The sequence below is a fragment of the Triturus cristatus genome, chromosome 3_1 (assembly GCF_964204655.1).
Source record: "Triturus cristatus chromosome 3_1, aTriCri1.1, whole genome shotgun sequence".
Taxonomy (NCBI): domain Eukaryota; kingdom Metazoa; phylum Chordata; class Amphibia; order Caudata; family Salamandridae; genus Triturus; species Triturus cristatus.
In genome coordinates, this window is record NC_140583.1 from 753211784 (window position 1) to 753239339 (window position 27556).

The window sequence follows — 27556 nt, forward strand, 5'->3', positions numbered from 1 at the left end:
TAATTCCTAATGAATCTTTCGGAAACCAAAAATTTAGAGAGAATCGGTAACATCTGTACAATTTAAATTTTGGAATTTAATTGGATTACCATTGGAAATTTATTCAAAAAAGATTTTTAAAATTACCATTTGGCCATAAGGAAAGGTAACCAATTGTATTGTGGACTTATTTAATTATTAATTAATCTTTCGGAAACCAAAATTTTAGAGAGAATCGGTAACATCTGTACAATTTAAATTTTGGAATTTTATTAGATTACCATTGGAAATTTAATCAAAAAAGAATTTTAAAATTACCATTTGGCCTAAAGGAAATGTAACCAGATGTATTGTGGAGTTATTTGAGATATATTATTTTTGTGATTATGCTTCTGTAACAAAATTGTCAGACGGTATTTTAAAGAAATCGTTATTGTTATTAAATGATATTTTTTTAGAATATTATGCATTTCTATAATGTTATGTTTAAGTAAAAAGAGATTCTGGGCTTTTTTAAAACAATCTTTGAGATTGTTATTTTTTTTTGCCCGCTGTTAAGTGATGAATGCAATTGCTTTCACGATTTATAGTGAAATGCAATATATTCTGAAAACAGAAAAAAAAAGGCAAAAAATTGTTTTTGGAAAATATGTAAATACGTGTACTGTGTTATATAATGATTTATTAAATATTAATACTTTTTTCTTTTTTTTCAGATTGTGAAAGAACATTTTCGAAAAAAATCAACCATTTTTACAAGTAATTTCAATTAAATTTTAATTAAAAATTAAATTGTTGGGTGGGTCAGGTAAGTCAGGTAAGTCAGAAATAAGATGGTCCCTTTCTTCCACTTCTCCTCAAACAGATTTTCAGTATTTAGTTATTAATCCCTCAAGGATCTTGAAATGTGGTAATTGTTTTTTAGTGTTTTTAAAAAAAAAAAAAAAAAAAAAAAAGTTTTTAAGAAAAAATAAAAAAAAGTTGAGAGCCGTTGTGTTCATGCAGGGACAGAGGAAAGGAAGAATGGGATCATTAGCTGGTAGGACAAATGTGCTGGTCTATTTTGTTGTTAATGAGGGGAAGACTGGTCTCCCTATGAACAATTAGACCATGGCAAAATGAACACCGCATTGTAACCCTCGCAAACCGATGGTTTGTTTCCACAGGACCAGAAAAAGGTGAATCTGCCCCCACAGATGAAGGGCTCTGCTGAGCTTCCGAAGAAGGACTCGGCTGAGCTGCTCTGGATGTGCTTGCTCGACTTACTGAAGGGTTTCCTCTAGTATGTCGTGCATGTGTCCTAGGGTGTACATCCTCAAGGTGTCGTAACATAGTGTGATTCCCGAAGGAATACTTCTTGTTAGGATTACCTCTTGAAAGTACACGCTGGCACAGCTTACAAGTCACCAAAGCAGCATTGACTTTTTTCTCGCCCTCAGGAAAAGTAAAATACTCCCATATAAAAGAGCTCTTCTGTTTCCTCTTTCTCTGCCTGATGGTGGTGCTGCTAGCCTCACTCTCAGCAGAAGAGTGCTGGTCTGCCATCGTATCCCAAAGACAACTCAGCTCCTTCTCCTAAGGGATCACAAGCAGAAATGAGGGGAATGGGTGTGGTGTAGGAGAGTTCTAGAACTGAAACTACTTTGAACCAATCAAAAGTTTTGTTTCATGATCACATGACCCAAAGTGCGCGTACGTTACGCTTACGGAGCGCTTACGGTAAAAGTACGCATGCGCGTAAAAAAGACACGCGCTCGCGCGCATGCGCATAACAGGCACTCCCCAACACTTCCGCGTAACGTGCGCGTGTAGCGTACACGCGCACGCGCCCCATACGCAGTACGCACGGCTACGTAAATTGCGTAACCATACGCAAAAAGAGTAGAAATATTACGAACATTACGCAAACCGTACGCTTACCGTAAGCTTACCGTACGCGCACTTAAAAAAAACAAAAAAAAAAGGAAAAAAAGAATCTCTATGTTATACTAATATATCTTACCTGTTTGGTAAAAAAAAGAAAATGAGAAAAATTAATATATTGCAGAATTTTATAAGATTAAGCATAGTGTTTTAAGAGAATATAAAGTAAAAAAAAAAAAAAAAGCTTGCAAATACAAAAAAAAAACACGTTTAATATAAGAATTTGTAATAAAAAAATCATACAACATCAATGAAAAAACCATGGGAATCACACATGTTATAGGTAAGAATTAGCATTTAAAAAACCATACAAATTCACTGAAAAAACCATGGGTTTCACACACGTTATAGTTAGGAATTAGCATTTAAAAAACCTTGCAAATTCACTGAAAAAACCATAGGTTTCACACACGTTATAGTTAGGATTTAGCATTTAAAAAACCTTGCAAATTCAGTGAAAAAACCATAGGTTTCACACACGTTATAGTTAGCGGACATTTCACTCATAAAAAAACATTGAAATTCCCCCGTTATAGTTAGTTAAGCTAACTATAACTCGCGCACCCGCAATCCACTGCTGATGACGTAACATATTACATCACTCATGACATGGTCAGTGACATCACTCATGACATCACTGATGACATCTCAAATGACATCACTGATGACATCATCCTTGTGACAGAGTGGTAGACCTCCTCTCACCCTAATATAACCTTTGATACAAACATTCAAAAATAGAGACTGAAATTTTCAAAAAAATGGACATACCAATACCAGTTACAACAACCTCTTCAGTAATTCTTAGATCCACATACACATCCACTCATTCACCAACAGTCCTGTACAGTCAATCATACATGTACTCACTCATCATATGTACTCATACACCTATACATCCTGTTACACATTGCCACTCATCCATAGAGTTACTCACACACATAGTCACTCATGCTAATAAAGAGTCAAACATCCATTTACTTACATATTCAGTTATACACACACCTCAACACGTACTTCTACAGAAACTTACACATACTTACTCTTTTGAATAATCACTAATAACAACACATACTTATTCATACAGGAACTGTTTCAATCTCTCACTCTCACACATACTCACTTATATACACCAATAGTCAAATATACTTCTTTAAAACATATTTACTAACTCATAAAGACACTATTGAGACAGTCATTCACTCACTAACACACCCATACACACACTCATCCAACCATACAGTCATGCACACATGCTGTCTTCAACACATACAACCAGAGAGTAAATCATTCATGCACCTATGCACTACGTAATACCCCCCACCGAACCATGCAGACACTCAGACTGATACTCAAAAAACAACCTAAAATCCAATATAAACACCCATGTAGCTACTCACCAACCCATGCAGACACTTATACACAAAGTGAGAGACTGATACAGATAATTACATATTTAAACATTACTCACTAAGCCATGTATTCACTAAGATACACTTAATCAGTCAGTTACACAATCAATTTATCAAAAACAAATCATCCTTTTAGACACTTATATACCCATTTATTCTTCCATCGACCTTGAAACCCCACTCGGTTGTGAATACTATGCATGATTCCACAGGATAAGCAGCTGGGTGTGTGCTAAGAGTCTGCTTCTGCCTTGAGATATACATAAATAAAACATATTTAATTTTCAGAAAAACACACATTCACTGGATGATGTCATCAGGGATGTCATTTGAGATGTCATCAGTGATGTCATGAGTGATGTCACTGACCATGTCATGAGTGATGTAATATGTTACGTCATCAGCAGTGGATTGCGGGTGCGCGAGTTATAGTTAGCTTAACTAACTATAACGGGGGAATTTCAATGGTTTTTTATGAGTGAAATGTCCGCTAACTATAACGTGTGTGAAACCTATGGTTTTTTCACTGAATTTGCAAGGTTTTTTAAATGCTAAATCCTAACTATAACGTGTGTGAAACCTATGGTTTTTTCAGTGAATATAGATATAGATATATATATCACCGGACTTCGCCACACAACATCCACTCCCGGATAGACGAAAGCAGACCCAATAAGGTGCAATGTGTATTTATTTTACAAGAACGCCCTGCACCACTGCCATTACGCGTTTCGGCATCAACAATGCCTTGATCACATGACGCACTGATGTGGTGCTTTCACCTATTTAAAGTGCCAGTGCCAAACAGTTGTTCATAGACATAGACGAACAGATAAAATGGAACCAATTCATTGTCTCATTTGAAAACAATGTGTCATTGTATGATATTTAATGGAGAAAAAATTCCCCAAAGAACAAACAAAACATTCCATATAAATATACATATATAAATAAATGAATATATATTTTTGGAGGGCTTAGCATAATTAAGAATAGTTTAAAATATGCTAAAACCGGGCTAAAACCAACATTATATATGACTTAAAAGAAAACAGTATTTCATTTTCTAAAATCATATTATAAATAGTTACTTCAGCTCATATGCCTCGAAAGTGCGTTTGCACAGTTTAAATACCGCTCTAAATACCACCGTATAGAAATGTTAGATATGTTAAAAACATAACAATGAAAGAATAAAAGAAGAGAGTCCTGCCCAAGGGGGCATTGTTCTTAACCTATATCTAATTAAAACAATTGTATGTGCTTACTAAACAAACCACTGTCCCCCATTTCCATCACAGCCGTGATTTTGAAACATGGTTGACACATACAAAATTACCACTGTGTGAAAGCTAAAACAATAAATCAATAAATGAAGCACCATATAAAAACCAACAAGATGTTAAAATTGGGTAAATGCATCGAATCCATAATAGTTACAGCACAGAATTCATGATAATTACAAGCAGGTAAAGAAATCCTCAGTGGAATTCAAACCGTTTGGAGTTTTACTATCTAGCTCCAATATATATATATATATAATATATTTTTTTTATATACCCTACTAGTGAGGTGCTATGTGTACCCAAGCTATGACCCGATAAGTAGCAGTAAGTTTTATTTAGTTTCAGACCGCTCTCCTCCACTCACCACATATCTCGCTCCTCCAGCCTTCTAGGAAGACCCCCTTGGCTGTGCATGCGCGCACATAGGACGAGGTGGCTGCACACATGCAGTCCTCAGTCTTCTCACAGTTACAAGTGTCGAACATGCAGTTCTGTGAAGAAAGAAACGCCGTCGCCCAGTTAGAATTCAACACATCAGAGTGTTTAAGCCCCACGTTATTTTTCACTATAATTAACTACTGCTTCGCTCTTGTGCTCCATGGGTCTTTGGTTCGCCGATAATCACGGGCATGCATTGTTTTAAGAAAACAAGACTATAAACTCAACACATTGCTCTAAAACCCTTGTGCGATGGCCTGTAATTTGACGACAATTGTAATTTAGAATGATTCAAAAGCTTTATGGGCACAACACCAAGATGAGACATGTGACACGATGTGTGAAAGTGACCGTCTGTACCACGTCCCAGCCTTACCTGCGTTCTAGTGTGCGCTAAACTCGCATGCCTGATGTAGGCTGCATGCTTTGCAGTTCACCTTCTGCGGAGAGAGCCCACGGCTTACGGTAGAATCACTAATGTGTCCTATAAAAACCTCCCTCGTTCGTTTTCTTGTTTGCTGCCAATGTGTTTAGAAGGGCATGAACCAGCAGTGCCAACTCGTACTCAAATGCATATTTCGCCTTGGGTAGGGCGTGTACTCACATTTGTAAGCATGAAATTTTTACGACAGAACTAATCAACTCCTTTGTTCAAAAATGCCCTTTGAATGATTGGAAGTAATATGTCAAGCGCAAAGTTGTGTGGGCATCAACCAAGTATGCTGGCGCTAGCAGAGGACAGCAGGACAGCGGAGGCCAGTAAGACATTGCAACTATATGGACCTGAAAAGCTAGGGTTTAAGATCCCAACAAATTGTATGATGAAAAGAAATGACACTCAGCCATTGCACACCAGCTGAGAATGCCAAACTTGGTTTGAGTCACCATGCTAGATCAACTCACCGTCTCGAAAGACGTTGGAGCCAGGAAAGCGTTGCAGGGTTCGAAAGGTACCAATGGGTCTGACAGCATCTTGCAGTGGTGCTGAGCATACTCGGCAGCACATAGAAAGAAGGAAAAGAAGGGGTTATGTCCCAGATGCGCGGATTTCAGGCAACAGTCACTACCATGCCATGTCAGTTCAGGTGCGTATGGCTGGCGGTCTTTGACACTGTGTGTGAAGATGGGGAGGTTGAGTGGAAGTCAATGAATAACCAGCACAGCTCAAGAGGTGACATGTTAGACATATAATGGCAGCATTTGAAAACCACTCAATGTTTACCTTCAACTGTTAACATGGCTAAAAAACCATTTTCACTCACACTTGGCATACATGGTCAATGTCTATATAGCCTGGTACACAGAGTGAGGATGATCAAGAAGTCACAAAGTCACGTGTAGCGAACTGACCTGAGTCAGAGACTCTGGTGACAGTGCAGAGGAAGACTTCATGGAACGGCGCATGCTAGCAGAGATCAGCCTTCCACCCCACAACCCCAGGGGGTCCACTCTGTAGGCAGCACATGCTAACATTTATGAGCCTAGGAGGTGTCGTGTCCACGACCAAGAACGACAGACACGTAAGGTACTGTTATAAGGAGCTTTATTCTCATGCTTCCAACTCGGTCCCTGTCCCTACTCTATCTGCCTTTCCTGCTGTCCGCTCCTCCTCTTCATCTCGCCCCCTGACTCCGCCCACTCCAACCACTGCACTACCCATTCTCAACACCTTCCCCTTTTTTAACAAAATGAAATAACTGACTTGTTCATAGTTCTTCAATAAGTCGCTTCGGCCTGCGAATGTCTCTTCGCGGGCGGAGTGACATTGTTTCTGATTCCACCTCCAGTTCTCCATGTGCCTCAGGGCACTGGTCCTCGACAGCCACCGCAGGTTGTTCTCTTCCTCCATTCCCTTTCTGCCCCAACATCTTCTGCAGCGACTCTTTCATCACTGGTGTGCATTTCTGAAAATGTGACACATTTCGGGTAACTCTTCGACTGTCCGACTCTGCAGTCACCATGGTACCCTTTTTCCGAGTGATCATCAGAGGCTCGGCTCTGAACTTACAGTCCGTTTTCCTTTGCTGTTCCTGTTTGACGAGGACGCAGTCCCCTTCATGTATGGATGGTGATCTCGCTCTCCTTCGAGCATCTGCATATGATTTCATTTTATCCTTTCCACGACGGTCAGCTGACATGACCTCTTGATGAACACAAGCAGGTGAGACCGCTCTCAGAGCGCCTTCCCAGGTAGGTATCTGGGTCCTGATGGGTCTCCCTAGCATTAAAGTGGCAGGGCATTTTCCGGTAGTGGCATGCGGAGTTGTTCTATAAGCCCTTAGGACTTCATTGAGAGCCACCTGAAGATCCTTTTTCTCAACGGTTGCTTGTTGAAATGTCTTCTTTAAAGTGGCCATGAATCTTTCAATGGTCCCATTGGCCTGCTGCCATAGGGGCGTGACTTTTCGATGCGTGAATTTCAGATGTCTCGCAAACTCGCTAAACTCATGTCCATTAAACGGAGGGCCATTGTCCGTCTTAAGTTCTTTAGGAATACCCCATGCCGCAAACACTTCATCCAACACTGCAATGGTGCTTGATGCACTGGTGGACGATACGAACTGGGCTATTGGAAACCTTGAATATTCGTCCATAATTGCCAGGACATATTTTCCTGATTGAAGAGGCCCATAAAATTCCATGGCAAGTTCTTGCCATACGCCACTGGGCAGTTGGGTCATTTGCAGAGGAGCTGAGGAAACTCCTTGACCGACGAGTTGGCATTGTGGGCAGTCTTTGAGGGTGAGTTCCACCATCTGGTCCAACAGTGGGAACCACACCCGCTCTCTAAGAGCTCTCTTAGTTGCGACCACTCCTCGATGACCTTCATGGGCGAGATTAACAATGCCCTGCTGCAGTTGCATCGGAATGACAATCCTTTGATCCCTCAGTAGAAGACCTTCCGAGGTGGCAGAAAGTTCCTCACTCACATGACGGAAGGCTTGCAGCTCTTGTCTGATTGCGGGATCCTTCCTTTCCTCCTCACTGTCGTGTCTCCACCTATTTGTCTTCAAACAACGGAGTACTTTCTGCAGAATGACATCCTGCGCAGTGGCCTCACGAATGGCATCCAAGGGAACCGCTGGTGGTTGAGCGTGGCCCACGACAAAGTGGATATATTCCTCAGCCATTGACACTCGTGACGCCATCACTGCTTGAGGGTGGCGGGACATATAATCAGCCGGATTTGCTGATTTTCCCGGCTTATGCAGTATCGTGTAAGTATATTCCTGTAGCCGCAATCCCCATCGCTCAATCCTGGGTGGCATCTTCGACCTGGGATTTCCGAATATGGTGACAAGCGCCTGATGATCAGTCACCATTGTAAAATGCTTGCCATAGATGAAAACATGGAAATGTTCGCAGGCCCAAACAACAGCCAGACTCTCTTTCTCGGGTTGAGAATATGCCTTTTCAGTGTCTGACAAACTGCGACTCGCATAGGCTACGATATGACGCTGATCATCATCATTGTCGTACTGGGCCAAGATTGCACCCAGGCCCACCGGGCTAGCATCTACAGTTATTTCCGTTTTCCTTGTGGGGTTGAAAGATGCCAGATTGTCGGCCGACTCAACAGCGCGTTTGATGTCTTGGAAGGCCCGTTCACACTGGGGGGTCCAGTCAAAAGGTTGTCCCTGCTTCGTGAGAGTTCTGAGAGGATGACTAATCGTGGCGTAGTCCTTGATGTATCTGGCGCAATAACTGGCCATACCCAAAAATGAACGAATGTCACTGACGTATTGGGGACTCTTGGTGTCATTTAGAGCCATCACTTTTTCAGGGTCAGGCTTCATACCCACTCCGGAGAACACATGCCCAAAGAACTTGAGAGTGGATTGATGGAATTCACACTTTTCTTTGTTTAGTGTTAGATTGGCTTCAAGCAGGGCATGACATACCCGGCTTTGTCATGTTCTTGCACATTTGACCCGTAGACAAGAATATCGTCACTGTAGTTCAGGGTGTTGGGTATGTGTCGTATCGTTTGGCGGATCGCCTCTTGAAAGATCTCCGCAGCTGAAGAAACGCCAAAACTTAATCGCTTGTATCGAAACAGACCCAGGTGAGTGGCAAATGTTGTTATATACCTCGATTTTTCATGCAACTCCAGCTGATGGTATCCCTTGTTTAGATCCAGTTTCGAGAATACCCTGGCACCATTTAGCGCAGAGATCATATCACTCAAGTGAGGCCCGGGATGGCGTTCCCTTTCAATCGCAGTGTTAGGAAGCCGCATGTCAACACATAGCCGCACCTTCCCAGAGGTGCCTTTCTTTGGCACGATGACTACAGGTGACACCCAGGGGGTGGGGCCATCAGAGGCGAGGAGTTCTTGAAGTTCCTCCTCCACCGCTGGCTGAAGGTGAAAAGGTACTCGCCTGGGGTGTTGTGCAAAAGGGCTTATCTGGTCATTAATGTGAAGTCGGATCTGACATTTATTCATCTTTCCTAGCCCGGTGAACAGCTTGGGGAATTTGTGTAGTATGTCCTGGTCACCACTGACCCGGTATAGAATCTCGACCAACCGAAGTCGCTCCGCCGTTGGTAAGCTGAGAAGGCAATCAGCTTCTGGGCCGTCAATCACATGTATGAAAGCTGACACAGACTTGTTCTGGTGTCTGAGAGTCGTTAGGAACTTTCCTAAACAGGGAAGTGGTTTCTTTGACATCCAAGTGAATACCCTGACGTACGCCGGGCTCAAAGGTGGTGGTGACTTCATCTTTTTGTATTCCGTTACCGGGATGTAATTTAACGACGCTCCACTGTCCAGAACAAACTGCGTGGCATGATTCCCTACACTTATGTTCAGTCTCGGGTATTTTTTGAGTTGGTCCGGGTCCGCGACCATGCTGGCATATTCAATAGTGTACTCTGATTCAAAGGACCCTGAGCGAGAGTCTCGGGACGGCGATCTTCTCACCCATTGCGACCTCCTTGACTCCCTGCTAGAATGTGAAGAGCTAGAAGACGAGTTTGGCCGATCTTGTACCACTTTCACATGGTGTTGTCTGGTGTGAGAGCGAGTTGGCCTCGTCACTTCGTTCTTTCTTTCCCTGCGACATTCTCCACACATCGCTTCAAAATGATTTGTCCGTCCGCATTTTCGACATTGCTGACCCATGGCTGGACAGGCTTCTCTGTGCGGGAAGTCATACCCACACCGATAGCATTTCCGTCCACTGTCTTGTTTTTTGTCTTTTCTGCCTGATTCATACCTCCGGTGCTCCGTGCGTCGTTGGCGAGAGGATGGTCGGGATGGGTGCCGTCGCTCCTTCGAATATCTGCGATTGCGACTGTCCTGCACTTGACATACTTGCTCTCGTCTCTCCGGGCGCCCAGTCTCCATGCTCTTAGCTTTCTCCTCGGCTTGATCATACACTCGGGTCATTTCCTCTATTTCCTCCAGATTGTGACTCTTCCTCAACAGTCTCCTCCTCAGTGTCTCCGACTGACAACCATCAATTATTTGTGATCTGATGGCATCATCCGTTAAGAACGCATCAAATTCACAATATCTGGAAAATCGACGCAGTCTCCTTATGAAGGTGCTCATCACTTCCTCTTTCCCTTGACGAGCTTGGTGAAACGCATATCGTTCGTAATTGACATTTCTTTTATGCAAGAACTTCTTATTTAGAGCATCCCGCACGTTATCATATGTTCCTGTGTCCGCTCTGGGCAATTCTTTGATTAGCTTACTAATTTCTTTACCCACCAGGTAGCGCAGCGCGATTACTTTATCTTCATCCTCTGTCACTTTTGATCCTTTGATGTAATCCTCGAAGTCTTCGAGCCATTCCTGCCATCTGGGACCCATGCTCTCTCCAGTCGTATACAAAACAATAGGGCAACCCAATTAACCCCAAGGATTTGGGTATAATACAATTCCACAAAAATAAACCTTGAGGATTTACTTCGTTAATATTTCTTAGTCAAACAGTCACCTTAGTGAACTTAATTTCAAAGAACCTAGAGAGAAAAAACAGTTATCACAGTTCATTTTTTATTCATTTTTATGCATTCTTTTTTTAGTAATTTCAATGCAACCAATCTTTAATATATACAAAAAAGAAAAATAAATTTTCATTTATACACTGGCAACATAAGACTACTGTCAATTTGACACAAATAGAAAACAGTAGTTATTGACACTTTTTACAATGATGAACCATCCAAAGTTGGTCATATATCAAGAAAATTCTTGTTTCAACATTTGTGGTATCAAAACACATCAGATGAACACTTGTTTACGCCAAAGAAGTGTCACAGCGTCGACGTTTCGGTCTCCTATCTGATAATATTAATCAACGAGACCATCTTCAGGACCAAAGTTGCGCCATGTATCTATTATAAACAAATGCATTACATTACTTGACAGACTATTTACAAATATCTACATCTAAGTTCTACATATTTATATTGCCTATACATTGAAGAAAAACAGGTGTATCCAAAGGTAATGACCCGATCTAGTGAATGAGATCCCACAAACCATAAACTATATGACATTCAATAAAAGGGACTATATAACATCTCCAGAGAACAACTCCGTGTACAAAGTCAGTACGGAAAACCCAAACACTACTCTAATATCTCTACAGCAGCATGACCACCACCACTTTGTGAACGTATTTCCCAAGTGGGTGTGGTGGAGCATAACCACTTACTTTTTTGAGACCATAAGCAATTCTTATTCTTTTGAATCAATTCTTAAGCGGTCTTCCAATGAAGAAGTGCTTGGTTCTAAAAATATACAACACGACGCAAATCAAAAAATTATCGTAAACATTTAAAATCTCCCACAAGTTCACTTTATAAGTAAACGGGATATAATGAGCAAACCTCCCAGCCATTACTTACAGGGAACGCCAGCTATCGTCGGCGGTACGTGAGTCCGTATTCTGTAAACAAACAGACACCCACCTAATCAGTGAACGATTCCGCCATATCGCTAGTGTCTCACAAATGAAACCACAGTCCATCAAGCACTCCACGACTTACCATTAACAGAAATCTTCAGCAACTATACTTCCATTGCGCGTCTCGCCAATTAGTCCGAGCGTGAGTTCCGGGGCAACGCGAGCCTTATTATATCAATGGCGTGATATAAATCGTCATGTGCAAGCGGTAAATAAGTCGGCCATCTTACAGTGTAGTCGTTTTAACAACGAACTCAACTAATGCCCTGCTGTCTTCTAGATATGCCTAAAAAAGTTGAAAACCAAATCATAACAATACATACAGCCTAGTTAAGGGCGTAAATGTATCTTAAGAAAATTATTCAGACGTATGCCGAAAAATGTGAAATACAGCCCGACAACTGTTATGTAATAGGCCTGAGTTTGCCATGCGAAAAAGGAATCACATCCAAAACGTCTTATGCAAATGGTAAATCAGTCGGCCATCTTTAGGTGGAGTTATTTAAACTACGAATAGGCATATAATGCTCAAACCCAACTAATACCCTACTTTCTTCTCAATACAGTTAGAAAAGTTGGAGAACAAATCAGAAGCCATAAGCCAATCAATAAAACCTAGTTAATGGTATCCATATAAGTTAGGGAAACTATTCAGACCTATGGATGTAGATGACTATGCCAAAAGCATGGTGCACAGTAAATCCAATATTCTGGTCATAGGACTAAAGTGGATAACCTCATGGCTTACACAAAGTCCTTCATCATTAAGGCTAACATCCGAAACTCGAGTAGAGTGTAATATGGGGTGAACAGCTATACGTCAAATCACTAGATTACTCTCAAGTAGCCCAAATGACTAAATAGTGGTCAGTATGGGAACCAAAACTGATACAAACTGTTAGATGCAGTCGTACAACAAGTGGTCATATAGTTTACAGTGTCGCCAAAGTTTGCCATTCGATAAAGGAATTCAATCCCCTCTCCACCGTTTTAACTGACCAAATCCACCTGTTTTCCTTCAGAGTCAGTAGGCGTTCAACATTCTGTCGCCTTTTTGTGTTTTTTCACAGTCTCTAGTACAAACCATTTCATATCAGTGGGGTTATGTTCTTTCTCCACATAATGTTCTACCATAGGTGCAGTGGTGATTCTACATCTAATGCGCGATTGATGTTGTATTATACGCTTCTTGACTTCTTGTGTTGTTTTGCCTATATAGTATAGGCCACAAGGGCATTCTATACAATAAATGACATTTCTTGTCAGACAATTTGTGTGTTGACATATTGTCCACTTAATTCCATTGAGGACACAGGATTTAACCACTGATGTCGTTGGGCAGGCTATGCAATGCCCACATGGGTAGTGGCCAGTTATGGTTGCTAGCCCCCACAGATTTGTTAGTAAGCGGCAACGGCTCCGGTGGGCGCAGATGCGACACCCCCGTCACAATTGGTTTGACTTCGTTTCTTTGCGGCAAGTTATGGTTCGACATCTTGGCAGCGCACTCCTGAGCTCGTCCTGTCTGCACATGTGCTTGTTTGTTTCTTGCTTCCCTTGGCTGGTGCTTGTTTAATTTCTTTGTTTCTTGCTTGCCTTGGCTGGTGCTTGTTTAATTTCTTTGTTTCTTGCTTGCCTTGGCTGGTGCTTGTTTGCTTTTTCTCTCTTTTTTTTTTTGATTTGTCAAATGCTTGTTTGTTTATTGCCTGACTTTAAAATGGCCGCCCCTTTGGTTTCATAGGGATGTCTTACAGGAGACCGCCTGACTCCAAGATGGCCGCTGCACAAGGCCTCTCACTCCCACGAGGTCTTGGCTGTCACTCTCATCAGGCTTGCCACACTTCTGAGCACTCCCGCAGTCACAGCACCTTCGTAGTGCTTCGCGCACAATTTGGGGTCATTCACCTGACAAGGCGAGCTCGGGGTGGGCTCCCGACGTTACTCTTCGCATGCGTGCTGTTTCCCACGCATCGGGGTGAGGTTTCGTTTCAGCGCATAGCAGCGCTCCTTCGGCCACACTTTTTCCCGAGACTCCGGTGCAACCGTCAGTCAAACACAGGAGCTGCCAGCAGTTGTCGGGGTGGGCTCCCGCTCTCTCCTTTGCATTCGCCCCTCGGTCTACACACCTCAGGGGTGACGCTGGATTCAGCGCGAACCAGCACTCTAAGTTGAACGCGCTTTCCTTCGGTTGCACCAGGGGACAGGGACTCTTCTTTCACTGGTTCGGGGACACTGGGCTGCAGTATCCCACCCTCGTCGCCAGCTGTCGTGTCCACGACCAAGAACGACAGACACGTAAGGTACTGTTATAAGGAGCTTTATTCTCATGCTTCCAACTCGGTCCCTGTCCCTACTCTATCTGCCTTTCCTGCCGTCCGCTCCTCCTCTTCCTCTCTCCCCCTGACTCCGCCCACTCCAACCACTGCACTACCCATTCTCGACAGGAGGTGCCAGGAAATCACAGCACAAAGGGCTCCAACCTTCCTCCTTTAAAGATACAATTTTTCTAGACTACACATACTGTTCTGTACACTGAAGGCACACGGATCCTCATGGATGTTTTTCACATTGGGGCAGTCACTTTGTGTCTTCCAGTTGTTACTAAAAGAAGCGCCAGTGTCCTCCACCACTCCGCTCAAGGTTTTGAAATCATCGGCTTGATCTTTGTTGAAGTTTCCGCAGAGACCCATTTGAGAAAGCAAGGCACATTTAAAGTGCAGTCACACAGGTGTTGAGAAGCAGTCAGTAGATGGGTGAAGGAGCTTCATATCAGGAGCAGAGGGAGGCTTACCACAGTTCTTCCCCTCGAAGTGTGGCTGCAGCCGGATCCAAACTTGCATAAAGGGATTCACTTTGATCTCAACCTGGAGGCCAACATTTGTCTCCACAACAATAAAGGAGAAAGACGGCTGGAACACGGTAACACCATCTGAGGGCACAGAATGCGACTGATCAGGAACGATAGAACACAGCCTTCACACCTTGCATGCAAGTCAAGAAAACAAAGAAAGCCAAGAGGAAGCCAGCAATCCAGAGATAGGTCTGAACTAGAAACTTACCTGAAACAACAGGCATCTCTGCATGGACCCTGTTCATGAGTACAGTGCAGTTTGGCCTGATGAAGAAAGTCTGTAGATTGGAAGAGCAGAACACAAATCAGACCAGCCATTCACCTTCTCTGGACTGATCTACACAACACCAAAGCACCATTTGCTCTAGTTGAAGGCAAGGGGACTTCACATAGCCAGCTGCAAAAACTGAGAGTAGATTTATTTGGAGGGATTTGGCTAAGCTGTCAAACACGGTCTCCTATGCTGAATGTCAGCACTAAATGAGAGCGCCCTGGCTTTTATTCAAGCAGAGAGCCAACCTCACCATCCCAGATAGGCTCTGGCAACCAGATCGCCCTCTTGAAAGGGTGTGCCACGTCTAAACTTAACTCATTTCCCAAACGGAAGGTCGACCGCTCAACCAAACACTCTGTTGTGTCCCGTGAAAGGAGATATTGTCAGGGGAGTTTGAAAACATCTCATTACTGTCCAAAACTCTTGTTGTTACATGCAATAAGGCGCAGATGGTGGATTGCGTTTTAAGAGTGATAACTTCTCAAACCATTGGAGGAACGGCAGAAGGTATAAGGCACGTCAAAATTATAGATATGAGAGTTGTATGTTTATCACTGGGATCTATTCTGCATCATCCTAAATCCACCTCATTTATTCACTTACCATTTATTAGCACCTCTCGCTTCTTCCCTTGAGTCTCTTGGACAGGTCACCACCTCTGTCCCAGCTTTACCTCCATAAACACACGGCAAGGCTCATATATGGGGTTCCTTCCCCACCTATGCAGAAGTCTGAGTGTCGCGGAAGTAATTGCATGAATGGGCAACAAAACTACCAAGTGTCAAGCGCTTTGATACTGCATAGATGGAAATGTTATCTAAGTTGTATCACCCATGGGGTACTTAGAATTTGTTGATAACATGAATAGTTCTTTTGAGTTCTGCCATGACCATTCAATTCACACAAATTCAGGATGCCCACCTTAACATTTACTAACCACTATAATGCGTGGCCACTGGAACTTTAGTCTTCTGAAAAAGGGGTAGGGATCTCTCCTCATAACATTTAAGGAAATCATTAGTGACGTCTATGTTGCTTTCTGAAGAGCACGATGTGTCCTTCAATTTGTAACCAATTTGTGTTCACGTGGCATCTCATAAATATTATGCTCACATCTCTCCTTCCACACTTTTGACATTTGCCAGTAAGATGTAGCCACATACCTTGTCTCCACCGTTGAGGCTGATTGAAACACTTTTTATGCAGGTCTCGCTCTCCGTCCTGCCACACATGCGCATCTCTGCCATGACACTGAAAGTGTTACCAACGCAATCCTAGGAAAAAATGACAACTAGTGGCAGTAATGACTTCCAGTGATTGCAACTGGACAGACAGATTGAAAGCAGTGGAGTCCCTGGGAACAGAGCACGTGGACCAACAGGGTGGCGGGTTTTTGCCACACAGCTCTTGGCCTGGAATGGCTATAACAGTTTCTCATCAGGGGGTCTGGAAATGCCTATCTTTACAGTGCTCATGGCATGCACGAGTTTATAACAGGGGTATTAAAGGCTTGAAAGGTTTATATCAGTAGGAACCATAGTATGTAAAGGTTTGAATCAGTAATATTGAAGGCTTGTAAAACTTATAGGAGGAAGATTCATGTCCTGGCGAATTTATGATGCCACGACCTATGGTCTCGAGGGTTTTTTATAGTACAATTTGAGGCTTGCAATGTTTACCTTACTAGGGTCACTAGTATGAATAGATGATAGTGATAGGAAGCCTGAAAATACAGGTATATTTGAACAGGATCATGGAAATGAACAATATAATGCAAATGCTCTTGTTGCTTTAGAATACAGTACAGCGAGATCCCCATTCATCCCTCACACACAGCAGCATTACCGGAATTGTCTTTGTGAATTACCTTGGCTAGCACGTAGCCACAGTCGCCATGAAAGTTGTTGATACTATACTCCTATAAGAGAAGACCCCACCTCCAGATTGAGTAGAACTATTCCTACTATGATTTTCTCTGCAGAAACACAAGGGTAGATCACTAAGAAGGAAGCTGAATTCCTGATAGCCAAAAAACCCATAACCCCTTATTTCTACTGTCTCCCAAAAATTCACAAAATGGTCACCCCGGTCCCTGGGCGCCCCAATTTCTTTGAATGCAATACCAAACTCTACCGTGAAATGGAGGGTACCTCGATGGGCAGCACATTTGCGTTGAGCCTGGCATGTATGTACATGGCAGCATTCGAGGAAAGAGAGATCTATAACTCTGGTAACCCATACATGACTAATGTGCTCATGTGGAAAAGATTTATCGACGATATATTGATCCTTTGGAAAGGCGAACGTACTGAATGCAATGAATTTTGCACGTGGATCAATACCTTGAACCCTTTCCTTCGATTCACCAGCACTATCTCAGCCATAGAGATTCCTTTTCTTGATTTATTGATCAAAAGAGCGGGAGATAAAATCTCCACCACCCTCTATCGCAAGCCAACGGACAGGAACAGCCTCTTACTGCTCAGCAGTTACCATCCAAGGGCCTTGAGACAGAGCTTACCCTTTGGACAGTTCCTTCGCATCAGAAGGAACTACAGCACCTTAACTGACTACAAAAAGAGTCCCGCACACTGAAAAAAGACCTACTCCAGAGGGAGTATCCCATACAGGTTGTAGACATAGCGTGCAAAAGGGCTCTTAACAATAACTGCGAGAACCTGTTGGAAGACAAAATTAGAGAACCCGACAAGACCTTCACTTGTGTCACCACATATACCCCTGACTCAAATCGTATGAGGAAAATAATTTGCAAACATTGGAACATCCTCAACACAGGAACACTTAACCTACCCATACCAAGGTTTGCGTTCAAACAAACTAATAACCTCAATGATATGCTTATCCACTAGAGACCCAAGAAACGACAGAGCAATTTGCAAAGAACACTATGGGACTTACCCCCAGTCATGGGGCATTACCCATGCTGTTCTTGCTCTGTTTCCCCCTCATGAAAGTCACCAAAGAACTGAGATTTCCCAATGGGGTGAGTTGGAAAATGACCACACATACTAATTGCAATACCTCCAACTGCATTTATATACTGAGGTGCCGGTGTGATCTGCTATACATCGGTATGACCTCCAGATCGGTCAAAATCCGAATAATGGAACACAGAAGCAACTTTAGGTGCCAGCAAACCAACACCAAAATGACCACTCATTTCAAAGAGGCGCAACACTCCTTTGACTCATTTGAATGGGGTGTACTAGAGTCACACCCTGGAATGTCCAAAAATGCAATTCGTATCGAACAACGGTGGGTCCTCTGACTGGCAACCGACCGCTCAGGGCTCAACTAAAATATCCCTTGGATCCTACTGACCTGATCCATGTTTTGGGCTTAACCTGCATTTATACCTTGCTCACACTTCTAGTGAGACATCCCAGTAGGGCACATTAGATAACGCTGCTGTTATCTCTACACAGCAGTTATCAAACATTTGGAACTCCCTACTCTTTTACAACCAAATGACATCAGCACCGACGAGAATACCTTAGCAGGTGCAGTTGCACACTTTTGGCATTTCAATCCAAACCACTATCCCCCCTACATAGATGTAGGTCTTCACAGCCACACCCCATAAAAATACATGATGACCAGGTTAACATCTTATTACCACTGGTTCATCACATTGCTCTAATAGTAACACCTTTAGACAGGAACTTATTAATTCAACTTAATTCAACTCAGCACCAGCAGCCTACACCCCTGCGGGATATACGGATGTCCTCAGGTTGCAACAAGCTCGGTTTGGGAAGCTCTTGGTGTATTAAGGTATTCCAACATGGCGCCTACAATCAGGTTCACGCTCTAGTCACTTTTACTGAGCGCCGTAGGAATCACCGGAAGTACCGCCCCCTCTAGGCCGCGCACGGGTACATAGAACTTAGTTTCTGTTGTGGTTGCCACTGCCCGGACTGGCTGCGTGAGGGTAGGACAACCGCCTGCCTGATTCCAGAAGAACTGTAAGCAATATTGTGCCTGGGATTAGTTCTCTGATGCTCATGCTCGGGCTCCCTTTGTTTCCGTCACCCTCCCGTTCCGGTGGAGTGGAGCCCAGTTTATATGGTGGTTACAAGACTGGCCTCATCGCACTCATCGATTGCGGTCTGCATACGTCTAATGAGTCGGATTGGGATAGAGCCGGCCCCTTTGATCCCCGCATGTTGTACCGTGTCTTCACCTTCTCGACACGGGTTTTGATTGGTTTTATGCTATTGAGACTTGTGTATACCACTGTGTTGGAGTCCCGTTACGTGCGCTGGATGCGGACCTGTCTTCACCGTGGTAGATGTCGGGTGAGCTACCCGGCTCGCCGACTGGGGTCCTTCACAGTGCACAGTCTCCCAGCGCAATTATCAATATGGTGTGTCCTCCATTGGAGTTCGGACATGGTTGTATGGAGGGGTACATACTGGGTAGCCCTGTTGGGTGCCTTTATAACTCATATTGTGCTCCTCACCTTAAGGCCAATGCACCTAGGATACCATGTCCCATCCACTCTACATTTATTTCTTTTCTTACCAACCAGGACACTACACATGATGCCGTGCAACCTTGACCCTAATGGGGTGAGTTTTTACATTAAGTTCTCTCCTCAGCTGCTGAGATTTTTTATTTGTTTTTAATGTTGCTAATGCTATTGAGTGCCCACGCCACGCATGCCACTTATCACTTGTGTTTAGCATGCATTAGCTGCACCATGAATACTATTTGGTGCGTGTATCATCCATCTTAATCAGAATATCGTGACATGATACATTAATGTTGTTATTCTGCTTTATTTTACTGGTTGTGTTTTTAGATCTACAGGTACCACTTTTTTGGGTGCTGTAAAGGTGGTCAATTTCTCACTTCACCCAATTGTTGACCACTACCAAAAAGTGTAGGTAGATCCTAATTGGTCCTGATGAATTGCCATCTAATAGATTAATGGGCAAGAAACATGTTGACCTTATTGACAAGCGCATAAATTTCACATCTTTAGAGTGAAAATACGCGCCCTTTTACTTTTAATTAGGGTAGGGGCCACGTTTCATTAAAATTATTTTGAGTGGACCACCTCCCCTATTTTAACCCACATCCCTACACATCACATCACCTACACTGATCTAGGGCCCTCACACGCACTTCACCCATCGGCATAAGGAATAAAGATCTCCGCCAAGAAGGCCCCATCTCGGGTGCCGATCGGGTATTGCAGCGCCGACCCGATAAGGAGCAGTCCCGATGATGAAGCAAGACATCTAGCTGGCTGCGTGTGTGAGGGTCTTTTTCCGAAAGGAGAAGATTCTTCTCCGTACTTCTTTGACTCTACACTACTATGTGGAGCCCATGAATACACACAACCTCCTGCTTTAGAATTTAGGAACTGCATACCACAATTGTAGAGTTGTAAAGTGTCTCATCAAAGGTGCTGATGTGAGAACCTCCGTCGAATGAACACGTCCCAAGTAGTTTCTCACATGCCCACATCCCTCCACCACAGGTGCTGCGCAGAAAGAGTAGATTTAAAAATCAGAACACATGATGTGGCTGTCTAGCTTGCACACTTTTATTTTCTGCTGTCCAAACTGAGCCCACTTTGACACCTTCCATCAACAAATACGCGTATTGGACCATGAAATGCAGATTGCCCACACCTCATCTCAAAGACCACGTCTTTCTTTGAAAGTCATACTCTGCAACCTACCAAGATGTAGCCTGCTCTGGCTTATCTACTAATCCCACCAACAATCTGTTTGAATTCACATACCCCTCTACTAATGATCACACCAAACTCCTACTAATTTCGTTTGTTTTGTTTATTATATTTTTATTTGGCATATATAGCCATAAATAGAAAGTGCTGCAATACATACAATTAAAATCTGATTTGTACAAACCCTATAGCCATAAAACAGTATAAAACACAATAAATTCCTGCTAAAATCAAAAAAAGGAACTCGACCAGACCATAGGGAGAACCTAATTCATCATCAGCGAGGGGAAGGAATCACTTGTACATTAGGTAAACATTTATACATCCACCATAAATAACAAGAGCCGGGGGTATTCCCAAACATGGGTAGCATCACATTTCTGCCCCATCCCTTTTAAATTATATAACCAACTCCTTCAACGACTCATGTCACATTTAAAAATCTCATATTTATCAGTAAGCTAAGTGCTTGATCCCCACAAAGAATTTCATAGACTGTAAAAAGGGGTTTCAAAAATGTTTTCAATTCTTCTAAGAACCACAAGCAGTCCAACAGAATATGTGGGCTGTATCATTTGACTTGTAATACACATGTGCACAGACCTTGTTCATTCATCATAGCGGATTTTATCTTCCAATCAGTGTTGCATGGGTTAAGGCCCACTCTAAATTTCAAGATTATATTTCTAAGTTTTGGGTTATGCATGGCCTCAATATAGGGGAATATTTGATTTTTAGTCCACCCGTTTATCAAGAACCGGGAGGATGATTTACGCAACACCGACTTGGGAATCTGCTGCCACAGCCTCCATTGATCTGGTTCTAGGGAAAGTTTGACACACAACTTTTCTAGCCTAATTCTTGCTTGGGACGCCCAATTTAGTTCGCTAGCCTCTATTTCTTTTTTACAGAGTTTTGCTATTTTGGCGGGCCCCTCTCCATTCATTCTCTGCCAAAAATTCAATACTGCTTGCATACCCTGAAAATTCCAGGCTGTAAGATGACATTCTATTCGTGCAGCCTGTATCGTTGACAAGGGGAGTGCAAGGAGCTGTTTGATGCATTTACCCTCTTCTAAGTTCCAATCCGATTTACCTCCCATATATAGTACCTCTACACCGTATTGGAACTGTGGGCGTACCAATGCATTAAAAGCCGATAGAATTGGCCGCAGAGAGGGACCTCCATACTTGAGCTTAAAATGTTTGAGGCCCCATACTGAAGAGAGCGCCTTTGATTTAAGTGACTGTATGTGATCCCTCCAATTTAACTTATTGTCGAACCACATACCCAAATATTTGTATCTATTCACTTCTTTCACTCTAACCTCTCCCAATTTCCAGTACAGGGAGCTCTTCTTTTTTCCCAATACCATTATCTTGTTTTTTTCTAGGTTGACCGTGAGGCATTTTTTTAGGCAATATTCGTAAAAAATATTCAGGTTTTTTTGCAAGCCCAACTCTGTCATATCCGTTATCACTAAGTCATCTGCATATAACAGACAAGATATATGGGTCCCTCCCATCTTAGGGCTTACCCCACCTGCCCTACTCAATATATTGGGCAAATCGGATAAAAAATTAGGAGAATAACAATGGGGCAAGAATACAACCCTGCCACAAACCATTCATTATCTGGATTTTGTTAGATAGGGTTCCCTGGGTGTCCATGATAACCCTGGCCCAATTACTTGAGTGCATTTCCTGGATTAAAGCGAGTACTGCCTTGTTGATTCCGAGCTCTGCTAGCATACGCCACAGTAGACTACGATCTACTGAATCGAAAGCACCTCGGAAGTCCACAAAGCAGCAAAACAGATTACCTCGCACTTTGATTGCTTTTTTTGCCATTGCCCATAGACTGAGGCAATGGTCAATGGTTGAATGGCCCTCCTGAAACCCAACTTGCTCTATTGGTATTGGGGCTATACTGCTCTGCCCAGGATTTCACTACGACTAGTAGTATTTAGAGAAAACTTTCTCCCTTACATCCAGCAAACTTATTAGGCGGTAATTCTGAGGTAGTGTAGAATCCTCTTTTTTATAAATTGGTCTCAATTAAGTTATAATATGTTGAAAGGTCGCATTTAGGAACCTTGCCCACCAATCTGTACTATTTTTTAATATGATTGCAGGCAGATTATCTGGCCCTGCTGCTTTGGTTAGCTTTAGGGATTGAATAGTTTATTTTATGTTTTGAATGGAGAAGTACAGCCCTTGTAGTTCTAACTCCTCGTACCTTATTTCCAGGGTCTTTTCCCTATTTGGACCATTGTACAGTTTACTCAAATGGCTAGCCCAGGCATCTTCACCCAGTAAACACCGCATTTCCTCCTGTACGTTTCCCTCTTTTACCAGGTGCCAGAATGATCTTATATTATTTATGTTTATAACGTCTAACATCATATCCCAATTTTTGGCCATATATTCTAATTTACTGTCTCTCAACTTATTTTCATATTCTTGTTTTGCCACTTGGAGGCTCTCCAGAGTTCATTTATCTGGCCTTTTTCTTAACAGTGTTTCCCATTTTCGTACGCTCAATTTTAACTTCCTACACTCATTATTAAATCACCCATTTGTTCTCGCTTTTTTCATAAAGGCGGGCCTTGCTTTTACCTGGATCCTTAGACAATTTACGACCTGCTCTATTGTATGCTCATACCGGGTTAAAATTGTATCACCTTGCACCACTTCATCCACATCCCTATAGTCAATTATTAAATTATTAACCAATTTCAGGCTGTCATCTATTATGCACATAGTTATATGTCCAGGGTATTCAATCTGTAAGGGAACCACTTTTTCTCTTTCCAACACTTGTTCCATCTTTATTAGTAATTGTAAGGGTCAGTGGTCGCTACCTTCACACTACAGTATTTCAAATCGTTCTACTTCCTTGAGAGTGCAAGACTAATCATCCCACTAATCAACTATAACCAATCACCACTGGATTGACCACAGACGTTGGGTTCAGGAGCAATGTGCTGCCCAACATGAAGTGTGCCAATGCTATATAAATGCAATTGCAATATAATGCAATACAATTTGGATTTATTTGTACTTGGAATACTAAAGTCAACAGTGAGAAATTGCTTTTCAGAAAAAAGAGGAACAGTAACAAATGTAGATGGATGCCTCAGTGATGCAAGGTAAGTTTCAAATATCAAATCCAATAAGGTAGTGGTGCAAAAATGCTTTTTGGTGCAAATAGGTTTTTATTTTTCCAGATTATTCACGTGGTTTGCTGAGTTTTCACCTTTCCTTTCTCACATACCCAGGAGCATGTTTTCCACGATTAATATAATTCATGTAATAATACAAGACTAAAAAAGTTTTTCATTTTACGCTCTCTCATCTCCAGCATTTTCGACTTGATCTCAAACCTTGTGTGCCTTTTCCAAGCGAACAAAATTGCAAACCAGTGGACCAGACATACCAAAAGTCACAAATTTCCTAATTACATACAGCATCGTTCACACATATTGTGTTGTTTGGTGAAAAAGTAAGCAGAGATCACAAGAAGAGCCTGTGCGACTTCCCTTAAACGAAAGAATGGAAGTGTGATTAAGCAGATGAGATGGGAGAGCGAGAAGAAGGGTGTGAGAAGCAGAGCAAAGAGACTGTGAAGGAACTTTGAGTGCTGCAGCACCAAATGGACTCCAAAGGATGACCACCATTGTATTAGAGAATGCGATAGAGAATCGAAAATCAGAGATGCCAGCATATGAGATAAGAGGCTTTGTATGTGCAAAAGAGCGACAGTCAGAAACAAGGAAGCTTGATCAGAAAGGCTTCAGGAGCATGAGCCAGAGCCAGCGAAAGGGAAACATTGGAAATCTAGGGGAAAACAAGGCTTAGCCGGTAACCCATTGCTCTTTCCAATTTAAAACCAGGGCCTGGGAGGCCGGCTTGCTGGTAGTCTTCCAACATCATGCAGGAGAAAGGAAAGGCAGGTTATTTACCATCTCTGACTGGACGCCGTGTAATTGGAGCCCAGGGCATATGTCTTACCATTGAAGATGCAAGGGCAGTCCTCCTGCTTCATGCAGATGGAGTTGGTGATGTCATCGTACACAGTTCCTGATCGTAGACAAAAGATAAGACATGATGGACCTTACAGAGGAGTATGTCACGGTACCAAGAGGATTCCTATCATGTCAAACCACATCCCGTCTTTCTACATAACTGGGCCTACAAAAGCCCCAAAATTAAAGATAGAAGGGTATATATATATATATATACATATATATATATTTAGCATACGGTTCAAGTCGGCTTCAACAACAACCACACTGCACTCCCAGGGGATTATTTCATTCGGCTTTTCTTTATTTGATGAGTTCACATCAACGCGTTTCGATGGTCTCTCGCCACCTTGTTCACGATAGTGAAAAACCATTTGTTTCTCTTTTTTAACAGACATGTGACATACACAACATAAATGAGGGACTACCAAAATCTTTCTATCGACCTGGTAAAAAAGGTAGGTAAAAAGCTGCCACCATTTTGGAATGTCTTTTCGTTTCCATGTCTTTTTACACATTTACTACATTAGCATTACGAACAGCTGTTCCAATACAATGTTTTCAGTGGCATATATCGCTTTGAATTATTTATAAATGCAATTACTTAATAATCACATATAAATTTGTATATACACAAAACAAACCTTAACACATTTAGTCTCTCCGCCTATTTATAAGATAAATAGCAAGTGCTATTTGATTATCTCGTAAAGTGCTTGTGCTCTTTTAGATGTAAACATTTACACTTAGTTTTAATAAAGTGCTAGTGCTCATCTCTGTTTACAAAGTGCTAGTGCTTATTCAATGTAAGCATATACTCATTATTCAAAAGTGCTAGTGCTTCAAATAGATCAGTGTAAACAATTACTACATTGATGTTAATTTAATCACACAGTACTGTTTAACATAAGAGATAGATTTAAAAGGTTTTTTGAGGTATATACAATTCCTATCAGATTACCATAAAATTTATGTAGCTCCCTCTTAAAACAAATAGTTCAATGAATATCCGGCATTTTTTACTTCAGTATTAGTTCAAGTGGGATTTTCTCTTTATAAATCTCTTCACCGAACTTTTTTTACTTCAAGTTACTTTGACTTTTCACATTTTCTTTAGCAACTGACACATTCCTCAATATAGACAAGTGTGTAGATCTTCGTCCACATTCAAGCCCTGTGGTTCCTTACAATCGAACTCCAAAATATAATAGGTTTCTAATTTACGGAGTTCTTTTTCTCGATCCCCTCCTCGTTTTTTCTTGGGGATCTCTGCAATACAACTGTATAAACCTATTGGATCACTCTGATGGAATGTTTCGAAGTGTCTTGCGATTGGATACGTCCTATCTTTGTTTACAATTGCTCTTCTATGTTGCAATACTCGTTGGAATACTGATAAAGTGGTGCTCCCTATATACATCTTTTGGCAGGGGCATTGTAAGGCATAAACCACAAAACTGGATCTACACGTTAAAAAGCCTCTAACATTAATAGTTTTATTAAAAGATGTTTTAAAATGCGTCCGATTAACTCCATGCTGGCACGCCTTGCATTTAAAACACTTCCTAAAACCCATTTTGCGTGTCAACCATGTGGGTGGTCCCAATTTCTTACTTTCAATGAATTCACTACTCACAATACGGTCCTTTAATGATTTGGATTTACGAAGACTAATCTCAGGACGTTTTTTCATTTTTGGACCTAGTATCGAGTCATTTTTCACCAAATGCCAGTGTTTATTTAAAATAATTCTGACCTCTTTGTGATTCTTATTGAATGTAGTAATAAACCTACAATCACCATGTCCTTGTGTGGAATTCCTCTTCTTCTTCTGCTCTGATTTTGAGGGTTCAAATAAAACTTTTTTTCTATCTAGTTTCCTTGCTTTTAAGGCTGCCCCCTCTATCATATCCTGTGGGTAGCCTCTTTGTAGGAATCTTTGGCTCATTTCCTTTTCAACTTTTAGATATTCTTCTTGGTTACTACATGTTCTCCTAGCTCTATAAAATTCACCAAAGGGAATACTTCTGATTAAGGGGGCAGGATGAGCACTCCCAGCGTGTAAAATCATATTCCCCGAGGTGGGCTTCCTAAAAACAGTAGTTTCTAGTTTGCCATTAGCAGCTTTCACTCTTACATCCAAAAAGTCTATACAGGATTTACTGTATTGTCCAGTGAATCTCAAGTTAAGTGCATTACAATTTATCTCATTAATAAACAATTCGATTGATGCTTCCGTGCCCTCCCACAGTACGAAAACATCGTCGATAAATCGCACCCACAAAAGTATATTGTCATTCCAGTGTTCCAAGGTCGGGCCCCTGAGCACCTGCTCCTCCCACCAGCCAAGATGTAAGCTGGCATAGCTGGGGGCGAAGCAGGTGCCCATTGCCGGCCCTTGTTCCTGTTGGAACATTTCTACTCCAAACAAGAACATGTTTTTGGTTAAACACCATTTCATCATCTCTAAAATCATTTCATTTTGTTTTAAAAACCTCAAAGATCTTCTATTTAGATAAAATTCAGTTGCTTTTAAACCATCAGTATGCCGTATACTCGTATAAAGAGTGGTAATATCAAGCGTTAGTAACAACATACTGTTCTCATCCCATCTTATATCAAAAATACACTTTAAAAAATCAGTAGAATCCTTAATATAGGAGGTCAAGGTTTTCACTATAGGGTTCAAAAAATAATCTATATACTTTGAAGTATTTTCAA